This window comes from Gallus gallus (assembly GCF_016699485.2).
Source record: "Gallus gallus isolate bGalGal1 chromosome 31 unlocalized genomic scaffold, bGalGal1.mat.broiler.GRCg7b 31_unloc1, whole genome shotgun sequence".
In the NCBI taxonomy this organism is placed as follows: Eukaryota; Metazoa; Chordata; class Aves; order Galliformes; family Phasianidae; genus Gallus; species Gallus gallus.
Genome location: NW_024095945.1, coordinates 26,444 through 46,432, shown reverse-complemented (window position 1 = coordinate 46,432; position 19,989 = coordinate 26,444). Strand labels below are relative to the sequence as shown.

The window sequence follows — 19,989 nt, the reverse complement described above, 5'->3', positions numbered from 1 at the left end:
TGCAGTCTCGCTGTCCCCAAGCTGCCGCTGCCTCATGGCACCAATGGCCGTGGCCCTCATCCTTGGTGAGTGACAGTGGGGACGTGGTACCACAGGGGTTGGTGGCCCTGTGTGGGACCAGGATCGTTTCGCTTGCAGGTTGGTGGCTGGTGGCTGTAAGCAGGGCACAGCAACGTGAGTATGGGGACAGGGGGAGAATGGGGACGGAGGGAGAGGAGCGTGGTCAGGGGGCCAGCAGGGGGGCCAAGGAGGGTGTGCAAGGACAAGGCTGACTGCTGTCCCCTGTCCTAGTGCCCCGACCCTCCCTGTCGCTGCACCCCAGTCAGAGGGTGTGCCTGGGGGACAATGTCACCCTGCGCTGCCACCTGCCCCAGACAACTGCCTGGGTCCGACTCTATCTGTACCAAAAAGCAACATACACTGAGCAGAAGGACAACGTGCAGGACATGGCTGAGTTCTCCTTGGCTGAAATAAAGCAGGCAGATGCAGTAATATAACAGTGCCAGTACCAGGGGTTGGCACCTGCAAGGACATTGGAGAAGAGTGACCCCGTGAAGCTGGTGGTGACAGGTGAGGGCACTGGGGAAAGCAGATGGCCCTGGGCTGATCCCACAGGGCTGTGTTCCATCTCTGTTACCTCTCTGTGCTCAGATCACAGGTATCCTCCACCTGGCATTTCCCTCAGCCCCAGAGAACTTGTGAAGATGGGGACCAATATCTCCATCCAGTGCTGGAACAAGAAGCATGGGGCCTCCTTCCTTCTGCACAAGGGAGGGCACTCAGCTCCAGTCTGTCTCGCTCCAATTTATAGGAGGGAGAGAAGGTTCTTTGAAATATGTATGCCCGGCGTGAGATTAAGAAACAACGGTTCAAATGTTGGCCCGACCAGTTTATTACAAATGTTAATAAGGGAGATGGGGAAAGGGGAGGACGGACACTATTAAGGATTGGGGTGATGGGGAAGGGAAGGCGAGCGATAGAAAAGATAGAAAGAGGCGAGAATTGCGTAAAGCGGGGATAGTCACCACCAGGATCCAGCAGCAGTCCCGTTGCACGACGTTCCGACGGTCCGAGGCCGAAGGGCAGGAGCAGCGAGGCCGGTGTTGGGCAACGAAAGGGTGCAGGTCAGGGAGGAAGCAGCAGGTCTCAGGTAGCAGGCCCAGGGAAGTCCGTCAGCAAACGGTCCGTAGAGAAGGATCTGAAGGCAGGAAGCTCGTGTCGTGGTGAGAGATCATGAGATATCAGCCTCTGTGTTTCGGTGAGAGAACCCCTCAAGTCTGTCGTGGTGAGAGATAAACCTCCACGTTGCGGTGAGAGATCAGTCTCCGTGTTGCAGTGAGAGATCAGCCTCCACGTTGCGGTGAGAGATCAGTCTCCACGTTGTGGTGAAGGATCAGATGGCAGAGAACCCCTCAACTCTGTCGTGGTGAGAGATAAGCCTCTACTTAGCCGTGGTTGTTGGACCCTCTTTTATCCTCCATTTTCTCCTGCCTACGTGACATTCCTGGGTGCTTGAGCAAGAGTCCTGTGCATACCTCCTGAGATGGCCATCTTCCTCGAGATAAGTCCACACAAAAAGACCGTTTCTTTCGTTGTCCCTGGCCTTGTCCATCTGTGCTCCTTAGAGGATATCACAATCCTTAGCCAGGACCTGTCCATCAGTGTCCTCAAGACAAAAGATTTCTCTGCCTTTGCCCAGGACTTGCCTGGACTTGTTCCTCAGCAAACTTGGTCCATCCCTTGTTCCTGTCCTTCAAATTCAGACCACAGAATCATTTCCTGATCTGATGGATCTGGCAGCACCATACACCCTCGCTGAGTGCTATTCCGTTCAGCAGTGAATTGGCTCTGCAGGGCTGCCAATGGTTCCTGCCAGGATTTCAACCTTCCATCAGCAGTGTGCTGAATGACAGCCTCTCCTTCTGGGCTGTCAGCAGCGCTGCTCCCAACACAGCGCACACTGTGCGGTTCTGAGCCCAAGGCGTTCCCGGTGGGGAAGGGCACACATTGCCCCTTTTCAGCTCCTCAGGAACAGGGGAGCAGCCCAGCACTGGCATTTCCCAGGCAGCCATGGCTTGGCCCTGCTCGGGCCTGTCACAGCATGGAGCCTTCCTGGGGGAGAGCTGTGTCATGGTTTTGCAACTTTGCTATTGGTATTCCACATCATAACATCATGGACAAAAGAGAAGAACTACGTATCCCAGAGGACCTCACGGTCACAGAAGGAAGACAAATCACGGAAGATACGTCATCTGGTTGCGTGTGGTCTTTTTCACTTTCGCTTGCTGCCGGGAGAGGAGTGGGTGTGCTTTCCAAGCCGTGCACCTTCATCAAGTAAGGCTTTCGGTTTCGGAATCTCTCTCTCTCTCTCTCTTTCTCTCTCTCTATCTCTCTATCGCTCTTTCGCTCTCTCTTATTTCATTTGATTTATTACCCTTTCTTCCAATTAGATTGTAGTATATCGTGTCATCTTGCATTCCAACATCGTAGTTAGTAAAATAAGTTCTCCTTAGATCGTTGCTGCTGCTCCACTTTTTTTTTTCTCGGGAAGCCAGGGGGCCCACGAGCCTACTGCCCACCTGTGACGGGCACAGATCTATCTAGATAACTCCGTGAGAAGGGGTGAAGGGACAGTTTGGGATTTGAGGTCACATCACGCAGGCCTCATTGCCCTTTGAACTCTTGAGGGGTTCACCTGCATCAAAAAGGGGAAAGCGTGTGAGAAACACGCTCAAGATCAACAGTTTCTAGTCAGGCCAAGGTCTCTTTGAAGAGCAGTTTGTTCCTTATTGCAGTAATGGGCGCATGCCCCCTACTGATCAGGGAGAAATGATGCAACCAGTAGGTGAAATCCATTCCGTTACGCACCCTGGGTCCAACGCAGGTAAAGCCTCTCCTGGCACTCATTGGTTGAGCATCTCAGGCTCACAGTCTTCTGACGCTGTTGCTATGTTACACTTGCATAGCTTCATTACACTTCCGTACCTCTGTTACACTTCCATAGCTCCGTTACACGTCCATACAAAGTCTGTTACCAACCCATTGCCTTTGGGTATGTTCTCGACTTTTTATAGCGATACGAGGACAATGCTGTCACTCGTTTTGACTCTCACCTTTACCCTAGTGCCTGTGCCAATTCTACCTCGGTCGTAACTCCCCACTCTCAACTTTACTCTGTTCAGCAACTTTCTTTGGGAAAGGCCACTTATCCTGGGCTACATACAGAAATACTGGAAATTTCCACTGCAAAAAACACAATCTACCTCTCACAGAGCCACTGCCATTGGTGCCATGAGGCAGGAGCAGCCTGGGAACAGCGAGACTGCAGTGGGGACAGAGAGTGGCCGGACAGCTGCTGTCAGTTCCCCTTTTTAGTCAGGATGATGTGATGTCACCTCCTGATGAGGCGCTATTAGCCCATCTGGATGGTTGCACTGGGGGGTCCCTCTGGGGTGGGACAAGTGGAGAGGTGCACACTGCACACTGTGACTGTTGAGGTGCCCCACACGCTCTCCACCCTGGGGTGTCACACACTGTCCCAAAGGGCTGTGAGTGTGTTTCCTGGCATGCTGTCCCCCAACGCACACCAGACTCTCTGCACAGTGCCCCAAATAGGCAGTCCGTGCTTGCCTGGGCTCTCCAGGTCAACAGAGTCAGACACTGACTCAGAGGAACAACAGAAGACCATTTATTGAACTGTCCACCATCAGCCAATCAACTGCCCTGCACTGAAATTAGGGGACTTACAATAAGTAACAATGAATGAGCAATAGAGAGAAAGGATACTTTGGCACTGGTGTTATTGCCTTCTCTGCTACCGCCAGGGAAATTGAGGTTATGGCTGCTGCAGGAGAAGAGTAAAGATGACCATGTAAATGGATGTAAATGAGGGAGAGAGAAAAAAAGAAAGAAAAGAGAGGAAATGGAGAGAAGCAGAGAAGGAACGTAAGAGAGAGAGAGATGGAAGGAGAAAAGCAATCGTGGTCCGTTTTGGGGAGCTGCAGTGCTGGAGCAGAAGGGGGGATGAGAGCGCTCATCCAATCGCTGAAGTCACCACCTGGCCAAAAGGAGACAGCAAGAAATGCAGCTTCTCTGGGCATCCCTTTGTGCCTGCTCGTGGGCAGCTGCAGCATCGCAAGGATGTAAAGAAGTGAGTTCACAGTGCCACATTGGTCAGAAATGTGTCTGTACCAGAAAGGTGCTTGCGGTGAAGCAGTGCCATTGGTGGACACACAAAGGCTGTCCGGTTATCTCACGGCATCTCGGGCTTTGCAGCCTCTGTTGTTCTGGCAAGAGCCTTGTCTTGCAAATGTTTGAGAGGTAGCAAGCAAAGAAAACCTGTCAGAAAATGGGTTTTGTTGTTCCACAGCACTTGTGTGGAGCAGAGAGTGCCCGTGTGAGGAGTTCCTGCGGTGAGGTTCCTGCAGTGCGAGAGTGATGACACTGCCGAGCACAAGGAGCACATTGCATCCATGGCCGCTGAGCCATGAGCACACGCTGCAGGCCAACGGGCAGAAGCATCCAGAATTGCAGGGCAGCCCTTGGAGAGGAGAAGCAGCGCCAGCGCAGGGAAGGAAAGAGCCCTGAGAGCTGTGATGGCCCAGAGGGAAGGAACAGCTCAGCGCTGTGAGCAGCAGCTCTGAGGCTGCTGTACTGCTGAGAGCAGTTGTGTTGGAACACGCTCTGCTCACAGCTGTGGGGATCTGCACCCTTCGGGCCCCACGTTGGGCACCACAAGGACTGCGGTGCTGTCACCCGCCAGCAGCTCAGCACCACACAGCTTTTATTCTCACTGACCCCTCCCAGTGGGATCCCGGAGAGAGTCAGAATAAAAAGCCACAACTTGTGGGTCAAGATAAAGTCTATTTGCCACGCGACAACAGGAAGAGTGAAATAACAGTAATGGTTATAGTATATGTCTATATGTGTGTATTTATGTGCAGATAGTTATAAGGAAATGTCTCACAAAGCAGTGCTCACCAACTCCCAAGCGATGCTAGAAGCAGAACAGAGGGAGGGCAGCATTTTGGGTTCAGTGCGTTTAGAGTTTTCTGAGACTGAAATCATTTGGAGTTCATCAGTGACGATTTGGGGGTGCTAGATTTGGGGTATTGGGTTTGTGTGGAAGGAGCTTGTGAAAAGGAACTCAGCATCAAGTTGCCCTGAAGAGGAACATGGGGTCTGCCCAAAGTGAGGCACCTGGACTGTGGAGGTGTCAGTGAGGTCCTCCAGCACCCACCTCGGCATAGATAGCAGGAGGCTGGGAGGTGGTGGGGGACCATGAGGGGTCGGAGGTCACAGCTCAGCAGAGTTCAGAGCCTCGCTTTCACCAAGGAGCACCTGGGAACACAGGGGGACAGGGGGATGACACCACATGTGTCCACAAGATGCATGGGGGGCCCTACAGAACAGATATGCATGGGCATGTCCAAGGGGGTGGTGTAGATCTGGGATTGCACATGGACTGGATCTAGGGGGCACACATCAAGTTAGCTGAAGCCATAGGAGGGCTCCTCTGGGGTCCCAATGGGTGGTACAGGGGTTCCTTCGTGGTGAATCCTGCAGCCCCAAGGTGCAGGCTGGGATTTGGGGTCCCCCGTCCCAGACACTGACCTGGAGCTGCATGGCCTCAGGCCTTCTGCAGGGGGATCTGCATGCAGAGGGAAGGGAGAAGGGTGGGTGATGGAAGGCCCCGAGGGACACACAGAGGAGAGGAGGGGAGGAGAAGGACACCAAGGGGCATCTATGGGGATCAAAGGCATTTAACCACTTCCTCACCAGGACTCTCATCTCAACACACCATGAGTCTACGTGCATCTAGGACAAAGTAAAGGCCGAGGATGACGACAAAGGCAGCAGCGCAGCCCCTCACCACCGACACCACCAGGTTCCCACGGGAATTCCTTTCAGCACCTGTGGGGTTGGGGTGTTTGGGTGTCCCCATCCCTGACCACCATCTCCATGGCATTGGGATGCAGTGACTCTGCGGGCACTCACAGGAAGGGCTTTGGCCTACCTGAGGGTGCAGCTGTGGGTGTCACCTCCAGCATCACGCTGTCCCCAAGGGCTGAGGACGCAAAAGGGTGGGACTTGGGGCGATAGGAGCATCCATAGGTGCCAGCGTCACTCAGGGTCAGCGCAAAGAGGCTGAAGGCAGCCGTGCCCACACCACTGTAGTCCTGACGCTGGACAGGGGCTGAGTGCCCATGCTTGTGTAGAAGGATGGTTCCCCTATAGCCCGTGTTCCAACACTGAATGGTGATATTGGCCCCTATCTCCACGTGGACTGTAAATTTTGTCCCCGTGCCCACCAGATCATCGGGGAAATGCGAGGAGATGGATATCTGTGATCTGCATGTGGGGAGAGGACAAGGATGGGATGTAGCTCTGTGAGAACAGTCCAGAACCGCCAGCCATCCCCAGTGCCTACACCTGTCAGCATCAGCTCAACGGGGTCACTTGTCTCCGTCGTCCCGAACAGCACCAACACCTGGTACTGGCACCGATACATCCCTGCGTGTTCCCATGTTGTCTTAATGAAGGAGAACTCAGCAGTGTTATTCTCCTTCTCCTTGTGATAGCGGTATGTCCAACCTCCTTCCTGGTAGAGCCAGACCCAGGCAGCCATGCGGGGCAGGTGGCAGCGCAGGGTGACAGTGTCCCCCAGGGACACCCCCTGGCTGGGGTGCAGTGACAGGGAGGGTCGGGGCACTAGGACAAGGGACAACACACTCCTGGGCCCCTCTGCTCTCCCCCTGCCCACACTCCCCTCCCTCTCTCCCCATTCTCCCCCAGTCCCGATACCATTTTGCTGTGCCCTGCTCGCTGCCACCAGCCACCAACCTGCAAGGGACACGGTCCTGGTCCCACACAGGGCCAGCAACCCCCATGGCACCACGTCCCCTTTGTCACTCACCCAGGATGAGGGCCACAACCGTTGGTGCCATGAGGCAGGAGCAGCGTGGGGACAGCGAGACTGCAGTGAAGAAAGGAAGTGGCCGGAGAGCTGCAGTCAGTTCTCATTTTGGGATAGAGTTCCATGATGTCACCTCCCCATGTGACAATTGCTGTCCCCAAGGGGTTGGCACTGTGGGGCCCAGGATGAGATGGCACGCAAATATCCGTATCCACATCTTTTTTACACTGCCCCACTCAGGCTGTCACCTGTCAGCTCACACACAGTCCACAAAGCACTTCCAGCATGTGGCCTGTCACTCTGTCCCCCATGGGATGCCAAGCGCAGTACACATGGCTCCAATGGGCTGTCCCACATGAGATGTCACATGCAGTCCCCTACACATCCAGCCTGTTGTCTCCACACACTTTGGGTACCACACTCTGTCCTCACTGCTCTTTCCTCCGCCATCCCCATGGTGGACAGCAGCATGGAACTTTGTGGACACAGTGACACCCACACAGACTTGGGCACAACCTAAGGACTAAGATGTACATTGAGGAACACACGTGGTCCCAGCAGGGGCACACGCTAAAGGCGTGTTTAGTGAGGGCACACGTGCAACTCTAACACAGGTAGTACCTGCTGAGGACATCCATGGGAAATACTGATTGTATGTATTGCTGTACACGCACAGCACAGCACATACACACCCCATGCCTCAGTGCTCAGAGTGTAGCACACGTGTGTGTACATTTATTGTGAACACGTAGCAGCACACACACATTTAATGGAGATGAACATGTAAAGAAGACGTACATTGTTACAGGCATGTAGTGCACGTGTGGCATTGTGCACACAGCACAATTTGCAATCTTGAAATGCATGTGCAGACAGAACACGTGCTTGTACACGTGTATGTTTGTGCACATGCATGTCTTACCCATGTGAGATTGTGTGTATGCATGGTCTGGGGTGTACTGGTTGCATTAGGGATTCTCAACTGGTTATCCGGAACTTATGTAGTGTAAGGAAGAATGCTGGGGTTAGAGACGAACATCTGAGGGTAATTCATGTCATCCAAAGGCAACTGATGTCATCTACCTGGGCTTCCACAATGTCCTTGACAAGGTTGCACACCACTCCCTCATCTCAAAATGGGGGAGATGTGGATGCGAGCATTGGGCTGTTCTGCAGAGAAGGAATAGGTTGGAAAGTCGCAGCCAGAGGGCTGTGGCCAACAGCTCCATGTCCAGGTGGAGGTGGTGATGAGTGGTGACCCCCAGAGGTCCCTCCTGGGAGCGCTGCTCTTCACCACCTCTCACTGACACAGATGATGGGATGGAGTGCACCCTCAGCACTTTGCTGATGGCACTGAGCCGAGTGCTGCAGTGGAAACGACAGAAGGAAGGGATGCTGGGAAGGACCAACAAAAGACACATTCCTGTCTTTCTGTGCTGTGCTTGGTGTGGCCAAACACTGGCAGTGCTTCCTTGACCAACCGCCCTACCATTCCCATGAGAAAGCTGTGGCTACAGACTCATTTTTGGCTAAGCTGTTGCTGTGCACTCACTTGTTTGTGACCTTGGGGAGGTGAACTGCACACCCAGCAGGCACAAAGGGATGTCTTCAGGGGACCTTGCGGGTCATCTTCAACATCTTCATGGCGGCCATCGTTGCTCTTTGCTGATTCAGGGCTGTCACCTCCAGGTGAGTCTCAGCCACATCCCTTCTCCAGCGCTGTGGGCCGACCCTCTCACTCCTCAAAACAGACCTTGGAATCAGAGCGTTGATTAATCTGATTCCTGTTCCTCTCACTGACTCCTGTTTTCTGTCCTCTGACTCACTGTCACTTCTGAGGATTCCCTCCTTCGTTCCCAGTTTCTGCACGATAGTGAATGAGAATGAAGAGATTTAGGTAGAGATGAAGGGTTAAAAGCCAAAAGGGAATGTGTGGAATTCCAATGCAGTTCAGACAAAGCCGTGTGATATTAATTAATTTCTGCCTTCCTCTCTTCAGCTCTGCCTTCCTTTGGCACTCCTGACTCTTCCACACATCCTCATCATCCTCCTGGTAGACCAAAATGGGTGGGGAAAAGGATTTGGGGGGATTCTTGAGCTGACATGTGTGATTTGGGGATCGTTTTCTGAAATCATTTCAGTTTTGGTGCACGGGAAAGAGGAGGGAAGAGAGGGAAGGAGGGTTTGAGCCACACAATGTGTTTTGTGTGGTGCACAGGAAGGAGGAGGAAGCTTAAAATAGAAAAGGGGAAGTAACGTTGGCTGAGAAAACGGACTTCTAGGAACAAATCTGCAGCAAAATGAGGATTGTCTGAGTAGAGGTTGGGATAGAAGGACAGTGTTAGATCTAAAGCCCATAGATGGAGTGATTTCAGTCACAGCTTAGCCAATAGGATTATTTAAATTCAAACCCACCTGATGTGTCCCACCCAAAATGACAGCATGTACATCCAGCACAGCAAAAATGTGGGCACCAAATGATGCCCGTCCTTCTCTTCCCAAAGACAGACATCAGTCCTGAGGGTCGGCTGGGACTTCTCCTGACATTTCTCACCAAAGCCAACAGATCTCTGCCCTAAGGACTGTGGGTTCTGGTAGCTGACTGTACATTTCAAGCACCAAAGGAGTGCAGGCAACACATAACAGATTATTATCTGTATATTATTAGTATTAGTAGTAGTAGTAGTAGTATTATTATTATTATTATTATTATTATTATTATTAGTATTATTATTAGTATTATTGGCTGAAGGAAAGGTTCTGCCCACTGTGGCTTCCTGGGAATGTCCCAACAGCCCGTGATCTTTTCTGTCTCCTCTTTTGCAGAGCTTCAAAACCAGTCAGAATGGCACCTCCCAGCATTGGGTTGGGTACTCATGGGAAAGCAAAGAGCATCTATGGAAGTGGGTGAACCACTCTCCCTCCTCTCACCTGTGAGTTGTCCTCCTTGTCCTGGTGGCTGCTGCTTCTCCAGCCCCTACACCTGGGGTACTTCTGGGATTTGGGGCCACTTCCAGATGTGAATCCAGGGGTAGTTTTGAAGTCATGAGGTCTGGAAAAGGCATGGAGGCATCCAGAGCTGTTCCTTGAGATTTAGAAGTTCAGTGAGAGGTAGACGTGGTGCATATGCTTTAAAAACAGATAAGTATTTAGTTTCCTTGGAGATGATTGCTGTGATTTTCCCCCACCTGAAGCCGGTTGTCTGTCTGCCCTTCCAGATGTGAGGTGTCCCCAAGGATTTCTGATGCTGCCCCCAGTGGGGATGGCAGTGGAAAGTGCGGTGGGGACAGTGGGGAATGTGCAGGGTGGGCATGTTGGGGACCGCATGTAACATCCCATGTGGGACACCTCAATGCAGCCATGTGTGCTGCAGTTGGGATCTCATGGGGGACACCCAGCAAGGGCACGCACAGGCAGCCTTTTTGGGCCAGTGTGTGACAGCTGACAGCTGTCAGCCTGTGTGGGACACCGCAGTAACGGTTGTATGTACCACTCCATGTGTGTCATCCCATCCTGGGCCCCATGGTGCCACGGCATGGGGAAGAGAATTGTGAGATGAGGAGGTGACATCATGCCACTGTGTCTCCAAGGGGAAGTGAGAGTGGATCTCCAGACACTCCTTGCCCTCACTGCAGTCTCACTGTCCCCAAGCTGCTCCTGCCTCATGGCACCAATGGCAGTGGCCCTCATCCTTGGTGAGTGACAATGGGTACGTGGTACCACGGGGGTTGGTGGCCCTGTGTGGGACCAGGACCGTTTCCCTTGCAGGTTGGTGGCTGGTGGCTGCGAGCAGGGCACAGCAACGTGAGTATGGGGACAGGGGGAGAATGGGGAGAGAGGGAGGGGAGTGTGGTCAGGGGAGAACAGAGGGGCCGAGCAGGCTGTGCACTGACAAGACTGACTGCTGTCCCCCGTCCTAGTGCCCCGACCCTCCCTGTCACTGCACCCCAGCCAGCGGGTGTCCCTGGGGGACACTGTCACCCTGCGCTGCCACCTGCCCCTGCCGGCTGCCTGGGTCTGGCTGTATCTGGAAGGACGTTGGTCATACGCCAAGTACATTGACAAGAAGCAGGACACGACAGAGTTCTCCTTCCGTTAGCGCAAGTCATGATCAAGCAGGTACATATTTGTGCCAGTACCAGGTGTCTGAGTCAGAGGACGTATCAGTGATGAGTGACCCCGTGGAGCTGGTGCTGACAGGTGAGGACACTGGGACAGTGGACAGCTCTGTGAGTTCTCAACAGGACCGTGACCCATTGCTGTCCACTCCCTCATGCAGATCGCAGTTTCCCCCCACCTCATATCTCCATTCACCCCGAGGAACGTGTGGGGACAGGGACCAATGTCACCATCCACTGTTGGAACAAGGACTATGGGGCCGCCTTCCTCCTGCACAAGGATGGACGCTCAGATCCTATCCAGCACCTGGTCCCAGATGATGTTGGCGCAGTCTCCTTCACCGTCTTTGGGGTGACCCCAGCTGACAGTGGCACCTACAGGTGCTCCTATCACCCCAAGAACTACCCCTTTCTGTCCTCACCCCTTGGGGACAGCGTGACCCTGGAGGTGACACCCACACCTGCACCCCCAGGTAGGTACCCGCCCCCCCATGTGTTTGTCCCCAGCGCCACCCATGGGTGGCAGTGTCATCACATTCCTTCCCCATGGAGGTGATGCTGGGGATGAACACACCCAAGTACCTGTACCCCACAGGTGCTGAGTTGGTGTCCCGTGGGAACCTGGTGGTGGCAGTGGTGAGGGGCTGTGCTGCTGTCCTCATCTTTGCCCTCGGCATCTTCTTTGTCATCGATGCCCGCAGCCTCTGGATACGGAGAGATGAGAGTCTGGGTGGGGAAGGGATTTAATGGCATTGATCTCCTGTACATCCCCTACACATCTCCCCAGTCTTTCTCTTCCTCTCCTTCCATTCTTCTGTAGAATCCACCAGGTGTACCATTGGATCCACTATACATTGCCTATCGATTCCCTCAGATGTTCCCTGCCCCCATCCCATCTCCTATAAATCCATCATGTATCCCCTGCCTCCCCTTCCAGGCCCTATAAATTATCTAGTCCCTGTCATCTTGTGCATCTGTGTCCATCCTTTACTGATCCACTATAAATACACCCAAGTGTTACCTGCCTCCTCTTGCATCCCCTGTTTATTCTCACAAGTCCAACAAGTTTCACACCCCCTTCATCCCCCATAACCCCACAATGATCCCCTTCTGTTTTTACTCCTGTGCCTATCCACAAATTCCTGAGGCTGTGCACTTCTAGATAGGTCTTTGGGTCAGGGGCCCCTGATCCCAGCCTGTTCCTGGGAACCTCATACTCCACCTGGAACCCAAATCCCTGCCCATGTGGACCCCGGGATCCCCCACATCAGATGGTTTACTCTAACCTTGTGTGATGCCCCAAAATCCTGACCAGGGGGAAGCACAAATCTGCATTGTGGAGATCCCCGAGGGCCCAAATCAAAGTCCTTGCACCAACCGGGGAAAACCCAGCCATAAACATCCCCCTGACAGTGTGGGCAATCCATACAATGTAATAGGACTCCCAAAAGGCACACATATTTACTCTCAATATCGAACCAATGTTACCCCAAATCAAAGTCCCCCCCACATCCCAAACACACCATCACTGACCACACCCACACACTTACAACGGAGATGTCCCTCCTCACAGCCATACTGTTCTCCACCATCTCCAGTTGCAGGAGAATGGCTCCAAGAGCAAGGACATTGTGAGTACGAGTGCTACGTGCACTACCCAGGCTATGAGAGCTTGAAGCTGTCAAAGCAAAAAGAAAAGCTGAGGCTGCAGTTAAGATAAGGGGGAAGCTAGCCTGGGGAGAGACTAAGGCAATGGAATGTGAGGAACAGTGTGAAAAGCCACGTGATGATTAATGCTGGACCAATAGCTTTGAGAGCAAGATGCGTGATTTCTGTATGCTAACCAATCATGAGCTGACTATCTCCGTGTGCACCCTGTATTTCTGTATAAGTATGAGCTGATTTGGGCAATAAATCGAAGCTCCACCATTACTTCTATGAAGACACGTGGTTTGTTTCGGGCAACCTTCCTTCAAGTGGCGCCCGAACAGGGACCCGGGAAAGCCGCACAAGTTGCCACCGTGATTCGACGTGGAGGCAGCGGGACGCTCGAGAGTTGTCACAGCGGTTTGAGGTGGAGGCAACGGGGAGCGGGGAAGGTTGGTGCGAGTAAGTGCCGTTTGCCAAGAGGACGGTAGCTCAGAGCATCGTGTGCTGAGAGGGCAACGACTCAGACCTGCAGCGGGGTGAGTGCCGTGTGCTGAGAGTGCAGCAACTCGGGTAGGAAGACTGCACAGCTTCCTCCTCCGCCAACTGCTGCTAGCATGGACAGACACTGCTTCTCAGTATCCTCACTAAGCAAGGGGAGGACAGTGAAGGATAAGGACCTAGCTAAGCTAGTAACGAGGGCCCAAGAACAGGGGTTCCTGAAGACTCCTCTGCTCATTTTCATAGCGGAAGAATGGCGTGATATAGGAGATCATATGTGGGACTGTGTGATATTTGGGGGGAAGGATGAGAAGTTACTGAAGCCTCTGAGATTGGTGTGGCGTGCTGTTGCCAACACCTTGAAGGCCATATGACCTCCCGCTGAATGGCCACCGCCACAGCTACCTCCGCTGTTGCCCGGTGCTCACCATGGGAGTGAAGGGCTTCCAGGACTACATCGAGAAGCACTGCACCAGCACCGTGGTGCCTGTCGAGCTGCAGAAGCTGGCGCGGGGCAGCCTGGTGGGCGGGGTGGGGGGGGTGGCAGCAGCCTCTGCAGACCTTGCTGCGCCTCCCTCATCGAAGCCGACAAACTGCCTGCACTGGCTTTATGGCGGCTTCTACATGTGCTACATTCCCACTGCTGTCCCCTCCCTCATGCAGATCACAGTTATTCCCCACCCAGCATTTCCATTTACCCTGAGCAACATGTGGAGATGGGGACCAACATCACCATCCGCTGCTGGAACAAGGACTACGGGGCCGCCTTCCTCCTGCACAAGGATGGGAGCTCACCCCCTATCAAGCACCAGGACCCCAGTGGTGGAGGTGCTGCAAACTTTACCTTCCTGGCGGTGACCCCAGCTGACAGTGGCACATACAGGTGCTCCTACCGCCCTGGCGCTATGCCTTCATGTCCTCACCCTTGGGGACAGCGTGATGCTGGAGGTGACACCCACAGCTGCACCCTCAGGTGGGTCTGAGCCCCCATTTGCATACCCCCCGTCATGGATGGGTGGCTGTGTCTCTGCATCCAGTCTGCATAGGGCTTGTGGCTGGCAATAGGGACACCCAAACACCTGGATCCCCACAGGTGCTGTGGAGCAGTCCTGGGCCAATTTTTGTGATGGCACTGGTGAGGGGCTTTGTGGCTGCACTCGTCTTTGGCCTCGGAGTCTTCTTTGTCATCGATGCCCGCAGCCTCTGGATACGGAGAGATGACAACTGTGGTGAGCAAGTTTAAATGTCTACCGTCCACTACTGATTGCAGCAATGTCCCCCGCCTGCCCTTCGATCCCATATAGACCCTCCCAGGTGTCCCTTGCCTTCCCTTTCATCCCCTATCAATTCCCAACTGAGCTCCTGGAGTGTGTCTCAAGGTCACCCCATAATCCACTTTCTGACACAGGAGCCCCCCCATAATGCACGAGGCTGTGAAGTTCCTGATTATTGTCTGGGTCACAAACCCCGTCTCCCAGCTTTCCCCCTGGGGCCTCACCAAACCTCACCAGGGAAACCCAAACCCTGCTCAGAATTATCCCTCAGCACCAACAGCCCCATATGGCTCACCCTAACTTTACATGCCTCCCAAATCCAGCCCATGGGGAACCCAAAATCTGCATCAGGGGGAATCCCTAGACACAAAATCTCAGCCTCCAGACCCATCGGAGCCCTCCAGGCCCTAAGCACACCACAGATCCCATAGTGCACCCACAAACCCACTAGAAGGTACCCCAAAAACGTTCATATGGAACCCCAATCTATGACCCACAGGGATGACAAATCTAATCCGCTATGGTCCCACAATCCCTTAACACTCCAGACCCCGTGGGCACCCCCAAACCACAGCAGGACCCCCAACCATCCCCCCCTTGGGATCCACAAATAGAAGGACCGCACAGCTCCAGACCCTCCCTCTTGAACACCACTCCCAAATACCAACACAATCGGTCCCCCTCCAAAGCATGTGGGAGACCCCCATGGTGGCACCCCGCTGTTCCCCTGTGTCTCCAGGTGCCCCCCCAGTGACAGTGAGCATCTGACCTACGCCGAAATTCATGTTGTGCCCCCTGCTCCCCGGCCACCCATCAGCCCCCCATTATCTACACCCATGTGAGCTGTGGGGGACCCCGCTGATACCCCCACACCGACAGTACTTCATTTTAAGGTGCTCTGAATGGGGGACACCCCAAATTCCTCACTTGGAGCTCCATGATACAGCAATCCCATCCATATACCCCTAAATCCCAAGAAATCAAACATCCCCAAATCCTCCCCTGTGCAGCTCATCTCATTTAAAGACCACCAAATCCCTGAATTCTCCTCTGTCACCCCCAAATCCTTCCTGATTCCCCTCAAATCCGGTAACATTCCTTGAGATCACAAGTACTCCTTAATCCACCCCAAAACCAAACACCTCTGCTAGATAACCTGCAAATCCTTCCCAATCCAACCCCACAATTCCACTGAAGACCCACTCACCCCAAAGCACATCCACCTCCAATTTGACCCTACGGGGATCCCTCCCAGAGTCTCCCTCCTGCTCTTCTGTCTTGCAGCTCCTCAAAATGGATTCAAAATGATTGCTTTTCTCCCCCCATCACCTCTCTCCCTTACGTTCCTTCTCTGCTTCTCTCCATTTCCTTTCTTTTCTTTCTCTTACTCGCTCTTCCTCATTTTCCTCCCAGTCATCTTTTAGACTTCTCCTGCAGCAGCCATAACCTCAGTTTCCCTGGAGGTAGCAGAGAAGGCAATAACACCAGTGTCAACATATCCTTTATCCCTAGAGCTCATTCATTGCTACTAGGAAGTCCCCAAGTTTGTTGCAGGGCAGTTGATTAGCTGAAGGTGGAAAGTTCAATAAATGGTCTTCTGTCGTTCCTCTGAGTCACTGTCTGACTCTGTTGCCCTGGAGAGACCAGGCAAGCACGGACTGCCCTACAGGGTCACTGTGCAGAGAGTGTGGTATGCGCTGGGGGACACCATGCCAGGGAACACACTCAGTCCTTTGGGACAGTGTGTGACACCCCATGGTGCAGAGCGTGTGGGGCACATCAACAGTCACAGTGTGCAGAGTGCACCTCTCCAGTTGTCCCAACCCGGAGGGGACCCCACGGTGCAACCACCCCTATGCGCTAATATTGCCGCATCAGGAGGTGACATCTCATCATCCTGACCCCAGGAGGAAATGACAGCAGCTGTCCGGCCACTCTCTGTCCCCACGGCAGTCTCGATATCCCCAGTCTGCACTTCTTCCTCATCTGCCCCAGAGGAAACTTCTCGTTGCTCAGGGATCCCTCAGGCCTTCCGGTCCTGCCCAGAAATACACCCACCATGCCTCTGGCAAACAGAACTCTTTGCAATCCATCCCAACATCATATCGCCAGTCCTGTGGGACCCCAGATGTGTCCCCAGCCACCCAAGGCCTCAATGAGTCCATGTTCCTAACCACACGCGTGCGTGTTGCAACACAACTGCTCTTCAGCGGTCTACAGCAGCCTCAGAGCTGCTGCTCACAGCTCTGAGCTGTTCCTTCACTCTGACTCTGCTGTCCTGGAGACCCCAGGAAAGCACGGACTGCCCTACTGGGGCCACTGTGCAGATTCAGTGCCCTCAGTGTGTGCCCTCCCCATTTGTGTGGGTGTCACAGTGTCCCCAGCCGGTCTGTGCTGATCCCCGAGGGCATGACAGAGGAAAGCACAGAGAACAGAGTGTGGTACCCAAACTGCATGGTGACAGCTGGCTGGACGTGTTTGGGGATCACAAGTGACCTCCCATGTGGATCACGCCATTGAATCCACAGGTTCTGTGCTGGACAACCCACGGAGGACACCACTCAAGGCCACGTGATGGCAGAACTTTGGGGAGTGTGGGACACTCAGGGGTTGACCGCCTGCATGGGACACCACAACAGAGGCTGTGTGCAGTGATCTGAGTGTGTGACCCTATCTGGGACCCAGCACTGTCACCACAGATGGGGAAATCTGTCACGAGGATATGACATCACGGCATCCTGTCCCCAGGGGGAAATGAGATTGCCTCTCCGGCCACTTCCTGTCCCCACTGCAGTCTCACTGTCCCCAAGCTGCTCCTGCCTCATGGCACCAATGGCGGTGGCCCTCATTCTCGGTGAGTGACAATGGGGACGTGGTGCCTAGGGGTTGGTGGCCCTGTGTGGGACCAGGACTGTGTCCCTTGCAGGTTGGTGGCTGGTGACTGTGAGCAGGGCACAGCAACGTGAGTATGGGGAGAATGGGGATGGAGGGAGCGGAGCGAGGGCAGGGGGCCAGCAGAGGGGCCCAGGAGGGTGTGCAGGATAAGGCTGACTGCTGTCCCCTGTCCTAGTGCCCCGACCCTCCCTGTCGCTGCACCCCAGCCAGGGGGTGTCGCTGGGGAACAATGTCACCCTGCGCTGCCACATGCCCGCATGGCTGCCTGGGTCCAGCTCTGGCTCAATGGAACTCTGAGATTTAACAAGGAAAAAGACAAGGAGCAGGATGCAGCTGAGTTCTCCTTTGCTGTCCACAAACCTGGAGGACGCCGGGACATATCAGTGTCGGTACCAGGTGTCAGAGCCACTGTGGACATCAAATCAGAGTGACCCCGTGGAGCTGGTGCTGACAGGTGAGGGCACTATAGACACCGGCTGGCCCTGAGCTTTTCCCACACGGCCAAGTCCCATCTCTTCCCCTCCCTGCACACAAACCGCAGCTTCCCCCAACTCAGCATTTCCCTGAGCCCAGGCAACATGTGGGAATGGGGACTGATGTCACCACCCAGTGCTTGCAATGGGGGTTGTGGTGCCACATTCCTGCTGCATAGAGATGAATGCTCATCCCGTATCCTGTGCCAGGATCCCACTGGTGGGGCACAGCCACCTTCACCCACTTAGAGGGGACTCTGGCCACTGCCAGCACCAATAAAAAATCCTACAACCCCAAGGACCACACATTTGGTCCTCACCCCTGTAGATAGCATGGTGGTGGAGGTGACACCCACACGTGCAAACCCCAGTTAGGTCGGAGACCGCATTTGTATACCCCCAGTGTCAGCCATGGGTGGGAACTGTCACTGCATCCCTGCCCTGTGATGGGGACACCCAACCACTCGGAGCCACAGGTGCCAAGGGGCGGTCCCATGGGAACCTGGTGGTGGCGGTGCTGAGGGGCTGTGCTGCTGTCTTCGGTCTTCAGCCTGGGCCTCTACTTTGTCCTCGATGCCCGCAGCCTCTGGACATGGAGAGATGAGAGCGATGGTGAGGAAGGACTTCAATGGTTTCCATTCCCTACAGGTCCCCCCAGTCATCCCCTATGTGTTCTTTGACTCCGTACTGATCTGTATGGATCCCCGGTGTCCCTCAAGGCCCACACATAACTCCCACCCTTCCCCCCTCTTTTTGATGCAGGTGTCACCCCTGAGATGCCCGAGTCAGTGCAATTCCAGGTAAGTGTTGGGGTCAGTGGACCCCAAATCCCAGTTCACTTCTTAAGACCCACACCTCACATCTCCATGGAAACCCAAATCTTCCCCATGGGGACTCCAAATGACCCCCAACCTCATATGGCTTACCCTCACATTATGAGCACCACCCGTGTCCAGCCCTTGGGAAACACAAACCTGCACTGTGGGGAACCCCAGCCCACAGATACCCCTAAATACCCAGACCTAAAGATGCCCTCCAAGCCTTAACCCCCTCTAGACTGTATAGGCACCGATTTCTTGACTAGAGGGGCACTAAATGCACCCACAGGAAACCCAATGCCCATGGGGACACCAAAATTGAGCCTCTCAGTTCCACCAGTCCCTAAACACCTCGAGACCCTATGGGCACCCCAAATCCACTGCTGGACCTCCAAACATCCCCCATGCAGACCCCAAATCTAAGCCCAGTCACAAACGCAGACTCCCTCCTCATGGCCACACCCCCCACATACCTACACCAGAGACCCACCCTCACCCCACACATCTTGGGGACCCCCATGGTATCACACCACTCTCCTCCTCCATCTCCAGGTGTTCCCCACAAACAGCGAGAATCTGACCTACGCTGAGATGCCAGCTGCCATCCCGTGCCCCCAGCCTCCCACTTACTCCACTGCCCCCCAGTCCCCTGTCATCTACACCACAGTGAGCACTGATTCACCGCGCTGATGGGCCTCCCAAGTGTCTCATTTCTGGGGTGTGTGGAAGGGGACAGACCTCAAATTCCCTGCTTGGGACTCCCTGATGTCCTCTTCTAACCACAAACCAGATAACCTCCCCAAATCTAACAATCCCAAATTCTCACTGGTGCATCCCAAATGCTTCCCAGACACACCAAATCCCTAAATGCTCATCTCTTACCCCAAAGTCCTTCTTTATCCCCGCAAATCTCTTAGCACACCATGAAACCTCCAAATCCTCTCCCATCCACTCCCAAACACCACCACCATTCCTGTGAGACCCCCCCATCTGTCCCAATCTATCCCTCCTCTGGAGATCCCCAGACATGTTCCTTTGCTACATTTCCATCTCCCACTCATGCTCGATAGATCCCTATAGATTCCCCAATATTTCCTGCCTCCTATTCTGTCCCGGTTTTATCATTGGTCATTGGGTGCTGAGCAATTCCTTTGTGCATCAGTTGCTTTCAAAAAATATATTCATATATCTCATCATCATTACTGTTATGTCTCTCTTCGTTTTCGGTCTCAGTAAATAGATTTCATCTGAACCTACAAATTCTTCCCCTTTCTCTCCATTTCTCACCCAAACCCACTGGGAGGGGTTCAGTGAGAATGAAAGCTGTGTGGTGCTGAGCTGCTGTTG

General features: G+C 53.9%; 3 long non-coding RNA genes and 2 pseudogenes across 3 annotated transcripts; 4 read left to right on the top strand and 1 right to left on the bottom strand.

The window, feature by feature from the left end:
* On the top strand, window positions 1–1,284 carry LOC124417565. Its single transcript, XR_006932549.1, has 4 exons — window positions 1–65; window positions 139–174; window positions 412–570; window positions 652–1,284. It is a non-coding gene; the product is annotated as an uncharacterized LOC124417565 (long non-coding RNA).
* Window positions 1,285–3,671: 2,387 nt separating this feature from the next.
* LOC121108672 lies at window positions 3,672–6,008 on the bottom strand. Its single transcript, XR_005843346.2, has 2 exons — window positions 5,614–6,008; window positions 3,672–5,340 (listed from the first exon to the last, which is right to left on the bottom strand). It is a non-coding gene; the product is annotated as an uncharacterized LOC121108672 (long non-coding RNA).
* Window positions 6,009–10,832: 4,824 nt separating this feature from the next.
* LOC121108671 lies at window positions 10,833–12,059 on the top strand (annotated as a pseudogene).
* Window positions 12,060–14,082: 2,023 nt separating this feature from the next.
* On the top strand, window positions 14,083–15,311 carry LOC121108669. Its single transcript, XR_005843345.1, has 3 exons — window positions 14,083–14,155; window positions 14,276–14,411; window positions 15,196–15,311. It is a non-coding gene; the product is annotated as an uncharacterized LOC121108669 (long non-coding RNA).
* A 1,892-nt stretch (window positions 15,312–17,203) lies between these two features.
* On the top strand, window positions 17,204–19,699 carry LOC124417564 (annotated as a pseudogene).
* Window positions 19,700–19,989: the final 290 nt, after the last annotated feature.